The 10,000-nt window shown below is 42.7% G+C and overlaps 1 long non-coding RNA gene across 1 annotated transcript in view; it reads left to right on the forward strand.

The window, feature by feature from the left end:
* The first annotated feature begins 2,476 nt into the window (after nt 1-2,476).
* Nucleotides 2,477-10,000, forward strand: part of LOC121688338 — a 13,936-nt gene continuing 6,412 nt past the window's right edge. Inside the window, exon 1 of the long non-coding RNA XR_006024561.1 lies at nt 2,477-2,489. This is a non-coding gene — a long non-coding RNA (uncharacterized LOC121688338). The remainder of the gene's footprint in view (nt 2,490-10,000) is intronic.

Raw genomic sequence — 10,000 nt, forward strand, 5'->3', positions numbered from 1 at the left:
GTGGCCACTGCTATTCGTTTTCTGCTTCATTCAGAGAGATGATTGCCTGGCGTCTCCGTGGGACGGCCTACCTGACACGCGGGACATAAATACTGCCGCCGCTGCCACTGCACCGTCCCGCACGGAGAGCGAGCCGCTGTCATCTCATCTCGCCACAGCCCAGTGCCCGCACACCACATGCTGATTACTGAGGGAGGACCCCACGGCTTCCTCGTTCGTCTTCGGAGACGTGACCTAATTCTTGGGAGCCGTCTTTAATAACGGCACAGCGCAGGATGTCTAAACAGAACAATAAATACGAGACCCGCGGCCGCTGATGCTCTAATCTGCTGCGGTCCCGGCCCAGTCGAAGCCAGAACAGGGTCAGCGCAGTCTCAGAGTGGTCTGCTATCTGACCATCTGTTTTACTGTGGATTCCTCGTAATGTATCACATGCATCAGACTGGAATCTATACATGCTGCACTGTATGATCTGTGTGTTGTGGCTCCGGTCTGATTACATAGACATACTGCAATACCTTTTAGGAATACAAATAGAACTGGAACTTTATAAATACAAGTAACTGTTATTTAGAGTAAAATTTGGTTTATTTGTTTTTGTAAGATATACAGTGGTACCCAAGCAGTTTACAGAAAAGCAGGATTTATATTCAGAGAGCTATGTTTGCCGATGTGTCTGATTGCAGTGAGATTTGAGTTCTCACTCAGTTCGCAAGCAGGACAGTTGTTTTGAGATGAGTGTAAAAACAGCATGGCGGTGTGTATAGGCACTGTGTACTGTCGATAGAACATCATCTGCTGAGTGAAACATGTGGTTGCAGGTTCTGTTCCCAGCGCCGGCCTGTGCCTCTCACCACACAGCCAGAGGAGTGAGATGACCCCAGCAGAGTGAGACCATTACTATATAAACAGCTCCATGTGTGCAGGCCCAAGGTCAAGAGGGATGTGTACTGCCAGTGGGTGGCAGTATGTGGATGGAAGTAGGGAGGAGTTTAGTGTCAGGTGCGTGGAAGTGAGAGGCCCAGGGAGTGAGATCTTTGTAGCCCACACCTGCACCAGTGTGAGCTAACATGGCCAGGATCCCTACAGAGACTCACCTGTACACCTGTGTAAAAAAAACTGTGTAAAACAAGTATTCGGAGTGTACGGTCAAGTGACCTATACCTCTGTCGCCTGTGGCGTTGCTCATGAGAAAGTCCCTAGATGACCATCGAAGAGAAGTGAGGGTAGTTACCACTTAACCTCTGAGCTGCTTCCTGCAATGTATGGCATCACAACAGGGAGACAATGGGTCGTAACACTGCCATAAACAAGTCTGCAGGGCATCAAAGCCACTGGTTCATGGATTTCAGAGTAAATGTCCTGGCTGACATGCTAGTATATGGGATTCTGCTGCTGAGAACATGGAGGGAATCAGTAGAGCATGTTTTCTCCCTTCACCCTCACCCACATCCCATCTCATCCCACTCCACTCCAAGCCGACCCGGCCCCAGCCCAGGGTGAGAAATTGCTCCTGTCATCCGCTGAGACAGAGACACTCCGCCTCAACACACAGATCAATCTCAGATCACCTCAGGCTGCACAGACTGAGAACAGCTCACCGTGTGTGGACACAGGGCAATGGTGACCATGCTGGACAGCAAAGGGAGTGGTGCTGTCTGTGGCTGAAATGATGTGAGACACATATAGACCCTTTCAACAAGATAAACAAAAACAATGCTTGAACAATCTATTTTCTTCCGAATCTACTTCAGCTTTAGATAACATATGGAATGTTAAAACAGAAGCCTTGCAGGAACAACTATGATGCTGATAATGGAACTCTCTTGAAACGGTAACAGAACTATCACATACAATACATCTCATTTTAAACAGGAAGCACACAAAAAATAGAAATAATTAATCAAACAGAGACAAAACCAATTGTCTTACATCAGGATCTGTTACTTGGGATTACATTTTGTGCTTCTATTTCAGTATCTTGAGTCCTCTATACAGAGCCTGTCTATCCATTGCAGAGGCTGGACAGGGGTATGCATTGTGAGTGCATACTGTGAGACATTAATGTCAAGCTGTAGTGTCATAACAATATCCAGAATGAAACAGAAACAGTCTTTACAATTAGGACCCCCTGCTTGGAATTTAAATGTGGATCTTTTCTCTTTCCATACCTCATACTGTCACCAAGCTGTGAGTCTTCTCATGCAGACTGTGCTCCTTAATGAACACAAATGTAAATTTATCTCTGGCAAGCCAGGAACTTTCTTTATTTTTTTTTAATACGCTGTGTTTTCAAACAGACTCTGAGCTCCATGCTCACAGGCCCTTTCTCTGGGGCCCTCGATGTCGTGGCGTGATTAATGATCGCTCACACCCAACATTAAACACTTTGGGGATTTCCAAAAGAAAATAGATTACCTTTAACAAGAGAAAGATGGCTTTGGAGAGGAGAGCAATGATCAAGCATCTGCTTGCAACGCTCCGTGATTGTAATTGCCAGGAAAAGTAATCACTGCCTATGGTCCAGCAAAACATTGTTGTTTTAATGCTCCTTCTGAATCACATGGGCAACCATGAAACCCCTCAGTAGTACTGTGTAATTTGTGAGATATTGGTGAAAAATATTTAATTGACAGTCCATTTATTACTCACAATAAATAGTCCTCATGATTCAACATTAAAGTATGAGTCATATAGATAATATACTGCCAGCAGGGCTATTTATAATCTGATTGGCTTGTTTCATTTGACTGCACAAAACATATCTTCAAGGAAGGATTTTAACAGGCAAGCATAAGGATCATTTGTGACATTTTTACTTTTTACCGCAGTGACACCAGAGTATGAACAGAGTACCTTTTCAATAATGACACAATTGATAAAAAAAATACTATGTAAACTGTAGCCTCTCAGTGTACTCAATACATATTGTGGCATTCTAATAACTGTATAAAATGTGACTGCTGTCAATGGCAACAGATTTTGTGCTTTTGATTGATGTCTTTCATATCATTCCGCAAGTAGTCCGCAAGTCGCAAGTAATATGTTGCTACGCAACACCTGAAACTTTCAAACTCTATAGGTACCTTCTGAGCCTATGTCATTACGTTCACTGGAGGCAAAACAAACCATCACCTCAGCTGGGAAGCTAACCGAACAGTCATATTCGGGAGGCTAAAGGTTATCATGGTCTCATCTTGCTGTGCTGTCGGGTGCCAGAACCGAAAAAGTCATCGGTTAAATTTGAAATAAGTAGGCTACAGTTTCCAGTGAGAACGTAGTTGTTCGTTTGACTCCCGATAACCCAAGCCTTGTATCGGAACGTCACATATTAGCCTACCAATCGTCCTGTATTTCCAACCTCTTTACATGTAGGCTATGTTACGTATTCATTTCTATACAAACCAAGACTGCTGATTCCTAAAGAAACGCAAGCGCCCACACCATAAGTGTATCTAAATTAGCTATGTAGCCTACCAAAAATTTAATTTTACCGTGACTCGAAGAGCTAAACCAAAGATCCTTGATTACTAGCTACTAGGCTACTACTGTGTAAGGCCCAGCACTAAACTCCGAGCGTGGTAAACAAAATTAGATATTTCAGGCAGTAAAAGCCCCGGTAAGAAACAAACTAGATTTTGTTCAAATCTAGACACCTGTGGCTACTGAAAAATGTGAGGTTCATTTATCAAATGTTATTTTGAAGTATTAAAAAACATTGTTGTTTTAGAATTTTCAAACGAAATGGTTGGTAATTAGCACGTTTGCAATAGCAGCTACATCTTTGCCTTGTGACATTGGCGCTGGCTCGGTAAAATGTTGGTTCGGCAAACACAAAACTCATCCGATACGTCATTGTAGGCCTATTGTAAGTCTTGGACATGACCATTTAGGAGATAGTTATATGCATTCAATGATTTATACACCCTCAGCTTCTCCTTACTGTAGACACTCGGTTTTTCAATAATGTCCGGCCATTCAACTGATGGCAAACCTGTCTTTCCAATCACTGACGGTATTGGGTCTGTCAGGATGGTCCCATCTGATAATGTAGCCTTAGTTTTTTCAAATAACCTATAGTTTTATATTGAATGCATATTACACGGCTCTTCAGAGTGCTGCAGAAAGTTCCATTCACATGAATGGGCCTTCCCAACGTTCGGGCCTATGTTAAATCTATATAAATCACCAGCAAAGTATATAATCACCGCTGTCAATGGCAACGGGTTGATTAACGTCTTCCATATCCCTCCGCAAGACATCAAAATCATTTTTAAAGACCCATTGTGTTAGGTTTCTTTTCTCGTTTTGGCAAGTAGCCGTGTAATAAGCGGGATAATGTATTGTCCGCCGGTAATTATCAGAAAATAAGTCCCTTCAGGTCGAAGCAAAACCCCTCCGCTGCGCGTCGGGGTTCGGTTCTCCCTGTCGGGACTTATTTTCTGATAATTACCGGCGGACAATACATTATCCCTTACATATTATACATATAATATCATAAATTGCAATAGAAAATATTGTCCATTATATGTGCCACAAAACAATATATTACTGTAAATGTATAACATTTTATACAGAATTGTTTATAGAAACAGCTATTTTAGGACTCATTATTCCACAGTGCATGGTATATGATGCAGGCATGCATTGCATTGGAGGAAAAACAGATTCCTCAGATTTCTTCTGGCTGTCGGTACACAAATCCTTCCAGCCAAGAAAAACTACCCTCTTTACCCCTGAGAAATATTCCCCTTTAACTCCACCAATTAAATCTATCGCCTTGCTAACGAGAGTTTGATCACAAACCCATTTCTATTTTTACATTTATTTTTCTTCTTCTATTTTGCCCCTGAGAGTAAAAAAAAACCCATCTGCAAACTTATAGGAAATTAATCAGACATTTGCAGAGGCTGCACTTTAAGGCAGGTATAAAGCACAGAGTCCATGCAAATGAAGGTTACGGTCGAATCACAGGATCCAGCCCCTGTGGTTAATATTCTGCCCAGTGACGCCCCGTGCACTGATAACCACGCCGATGTTTCATCAAACTTCTGCTTTGACAAATGACTTTGGTCTGCATTCATTAAAAGGCAGATAAGGATCGTGAGAGAGAGAGAGAGAGAGAGAGAGAGAGAGAGAGAGAGTGAGTGTGTGTGTGTGTGTGTGTGTGTGTGTGTGTGTGTGTGTGTGTGTTTGTGTGTGAGGGAGAGAAAAAGAAAGTGTGTGTGTGTGTGTGTCTGTAAGAAAGAGAAAGTATTGGTGTGTGTGTGTGTGTGTGTGTGTGTGTGTGCGTGCGTGCGTGCGTGCGTGCGTGCGTGCGTGCGTGCGTGCGTGTGTGTGCGTGCGTGTGTGTGTGTGCGTGTTTGTGTGTGTGAGGAAGAGAAAGACAGAGATTAAAAAAAAAGCCCTGTCTATGCTGAAAGAAGGCCTGTGCAAACACAGAGGGCATTCCCATGCATGCTCCACATCCCTCTGGGTATTATTCATCATCATTACCATCAAGTGAATTAGCTAGTCAACACGCCAGTCTGGTAAACATCACCCTTAACCCTCAAGAGCTTACACAAGGTGAGGATAGGAGAGCACCACTGCTCCCAGATCAGTGTGGCCCAAGGCAAAAATACAGTATTAATGCCAGAGAGAATGAGCTGGTGAGTGTCAGCCTCAAAGCGGAGACAGGAATCTCTGAGTGATGGACCTAATTAAGAAGGTGTCTTATGCTCTGATTGCTAGCATCAACTTTACCAGACCTCCCTGGAAAAAGGGCACCCTGGACTTAATTGAATTCATCTACATTAATGTCCTTGTACATTAGGCTGAAAACATGGCCATTGACTGGTTTAAGGTGCTCTGCGTTTGGCTCAGTGCAGGTTCCGAAATGGAATGCGGGTTTCTTTGCTGAAATGATGGCTGTTGAATGTTTTGTTGACATTCGTGGCTAGCCATAAATGCAAGGTGAGCACCATCTAATTTTTCCTCTGTGAAATAGAGCTATTCATATCACCTCTGTGTGTGTTGTGTGTGTGTGTGTGCAGTTCTATTCCTGGTTAATAGTGTGGGTTTCCTTTCGTCGGGGGCCCGAAAAATGCTACTGCTTCCCCCTGCACTTTCTCAGCTCGGCTGTGGTTTCCTTGCAGCGTGGCTCTCTTTCAAGGTCTCTTCTTGTTCCATTTATTTTATTATTTTTCTCCTTTCGGAAGGGTGGATTTCTTGGAGAATTAAAAGCTATCCCCAGTACAAATTGAGTTGCCCTGTTCTTGTGGTTCCACACCACTCGCTTTCTCAGCCTGAAAAGTACAGCGCTGACTCCTCAGTATTTCTCGCCCCCCACCCCCCCACTAACAATGGGCTTTCATGCCCATGAGCGTGGCACTGTTGAGGTGTGTGTGTGTGTGTGTGTGTCTGTGCCCAGGAGGGCTGAACTGACCATATGGGATAACACTAAAATGCCAGATAGAACAGCAGCGCAGACAGCAGGTGTTATCCACTAAAATCACACATCAATCATCTCCTGAATTCTCTTACATCTCTCTCTATCTATCTATCTATCTATCTATCTATCTATCTATCTATCTGTCTATCTATCTGTCTATCTATCTATCTATCTATCTATCTATCTATCTATCTATCTATAATAATCTCATGCCATCAATTTCTTTCCCTTCACATCTTCTCTCTATCCCTTTATTTCTGCCTCTCTGGCTCTACGTGTCCCTCACTCTCCATGTTTGTTCTCTCACCTTGTCCTTTTCACACTTTCAGTCTCACTCTCCCACACTTTCAGATTGATCGTGTGTGTGTGTGTGTGTGCGTGTGTGTGTGTGTGTGTGCATGTGTGTGCGTGTGTGTGCATGTGTGTGTGTGTGTGCGTGTGTGTGTGTGCGAGTGTGTATTTCATGCAGTTTTTCTCTCTCACTCTCAGTCTCTTGCTCTCCCTCTCTCCCTCTCTATCTATCTTATCTGCACCCCCTCTCACCCCCCCCCCCTTCTTTGGTCAGGATGGACAGGTTGATTAGGGTGCTGAAAAAGCGCCTTTAGAAAGCCCCATCTTCTCACTCTCTCTCTCTCTCTCTCTCTCTCTCTCTCTCTCTCTCTCTCTCTCTCTCTCTGTGTCTTTCTTCTCCGAGCAGCTGAAACTCTTTGTTTTAGGGCCAGTCTGCAACAGTGAGGAGAGGAGAGGAAAGGAGAGAGAGGACAATATGAGAAATGAGAGGAGAAGTTAGTAAAGTAGAGTTGCTGAGTTTGGCTTAGGCTTAGCTTTGGCCTCTCTGAGATAAACGAGAGAAGACCCAATATTTTTGCTTTCTTATAAACTTCTTTTAAAAGAGCACCACCCTGATGTGAGGTTTTTTTTCTGTAATAGTGAAGGAGAAACCACACCAGTGGAGGTCAGCAGCGCCGGGGCTGATTTCTGCACACTCATCCTCCAGAGCCTTTAATTGAAGTCGACCTTTGTTGATATGGCGCAAATTGCAAAAATAGAGTCCTTCCACGAATGACCCCATCACACGCTCTCTCTCACAGATATGGCTGACACGCAAACACACAAACAAACACACATGCACACACGCACACACACACGCACACACACACATACACAGATGTATTTACATCTGTAGTACTGCAGAGATTAGGTTATTTGATTTATATGCTTTAAATTTAGATTTTTTTTATAATATTCACTGAAACCGACACTATGCTCAGACAGAACAACATAAATCAGCTGGTTTTAGAAAAATCCCGCACTTCTACCTCCACCTAGAGCCTGTTATTTGTTTTGCAAAAATCCACAGCTCCCGGTTCTTCTGGTCCAATCAGAGCAGGGCTGTGTGAGATCTGACTGTCAATCACAGTCTGGTGCAGTCTGGTGCGCACTGATGAGCACAAACTTGATGAGAGGGTGCTCGGTGGTAGTGGGGGAGGGGCATGAGAGTTGTAAACATTTACAATTTTGGCTAAATCCCCTCAATCTGTCAGACTTGCCAACTGCAGCTTTAAAGTAACATGTCCTTTGTCTTTGGTATGACATCTCATTGCCCCACCTGACAGTTTATTTATGATTATTATACGGCTCTTCAGAATGCTGCTGGAAATTCCATTAACATGAACATGCCTTCTCAATGTTCAGACACCCGATAAATCTGTGTAATGATTGCTGCAAAAAAAATAATGACAGCTGTCAATGGCAACAGGTTTTGAATCTCTGATTCACATCTTTTATATAATTCCTCATGTTGTCTGTTTACTTATCACAATGGAATTTAATTGAAAGTGTAAGTCAGCATGTAATATGTTGCTATGCAACATCTGAAACTTTCAAGTTCTATTTGTGTGGCAAGCTATTTGTTTGTCCGCTTTACATCCGGGTCCAGTTTGCCCTGACACGACTATAAAATACTTTACTTGAGACACTTCAAGATACATTTGCTATAAAATAGTGTAAGTGGCCCTTGAATTAAATCCTCTTATCATACTCTTTTAAAGCAGTATCAACAAGTAGCAGTCCACCCCCACAGTGCTCTCATACTAATAATCATGCAATTTCAAGTCTTTTCAAGGCTTTTCCTCCATCTATGTTTAAAATGAGTTATAAAAACTTAATGACCAAAGAGCACATTTCTCTTGGTATTGCACAGAAAATAATCACTTTAAAATTGAGCCTGGAACTATTGCCTCACTTTGAAGACACTACACTGCAAATTGTAAGGCATAAATATGTAAAAGATCAGCCAGAGTGACCAGTTATGTGTATAGAAAAAAAAATCTATAGGAGCAGATTCTGCTTGTTGAAATAGTGAAAGATCTTTCGGGACATCTTCATCCTTTGAATAGTGGGAGAACATTACTGTGAAGAATTGACTCAATTATCCACTATACTTAGATCTTCTTCCTTTTCTTGTCTTTTTTTCTTTCTTCCTTTATTTTTGTTGGAACAATTTGTCCTTATTTTAGTCACTCTGTCATCCGAAGCCTGGATGCCAGGGGAGAGAAAGTGTCTGAATCCTCTTTTTTCTCTCTTTCTGTTTTGCTCTTTTTCTTATCTTTTTTTTCTCCTCCTGCGTCAGGGAAAGGGAAATGCATCTCGTGGCAGAATGAAATGCCACCCAAATGAGAACAAATTGTCAGGCCAGCCATGCAACACCTTGGGCCCCCATTACTGGGCACACCGGCTGCACAGGGAAGACGGATGGGCCGATTCATTTCCGCCATGCTGTAAAGCCTCACTGCTTAGCTGAGAATCTCTCTCTCTCTCTCTCTCTCTCTCTCTCTCTCTCCATCATACACACACACACACATACTAGTACACATACCAAGCTTTAACATCATCGGAAGCAGAGAGTGATTCATACATGCCACTATACTGTCATTTTCAGAATTAATCAAGAAACACATCTGGTTAAGACATGCATGAAAATGACACGTTTTCCCTGGTGTGGCAGAGAAAATAGATGGCCTGCACCTTAGAGTGTGAAACCCTGAGACACATCATGTTACCATTTCTCAGTAACACTTCTGATTTTCTAATCTAAATATTTAACAAAAATAAATTGTACAGGCAAAAGTGCAACCTATATAAAATCCATTCCGTAATGAACTTCTCACACTCCCAGTAGGAATGGATCATCTGTGATTACATTGATTGAGTCAAGGCCCCACGTCAGATTAATCTGGGTAAGCTACAGTCTTATATAAACTGTGAGTTTCTCTCTTTGTGCATCATGCCAATGAAACCCAGAGTGTTTACATTGCCTCCCAACCAATAGGTTTGAAACATAAGAGGCAGGTCTGCAGTCAGTCAAGGTGACATTCACAGCTACGTAAAGAACCTTTAGTATAGCACAGAAGTTGGCACTGACATTTAAACACAAATACAAATCTGAACCAGGGAGAAGTAATGTGATTGATTGAGAGCGTAGGACACATAGCAGACCCCATTTCCAACAACAAGACCATTTTAATTATCATCACCTTCAGTCTCAAAAGGGAGCAACCAGGGTCT

This window comes from Alosa sapidissima, chromosome 17 (assembly GCF_018492685.1).
Source record: "Alosa sapidissima isolate fAloSap1 chromosome 17, fAloSap1.pri, whole genome shotgun sequence".
In the NCBI taxonomy this organism is placed as follows: Eukaryota; Metazoa; Chordata; class Actinopteri; order Clupeiformes; family Clupeidae; genus Alosa; species Alosa sapidissima.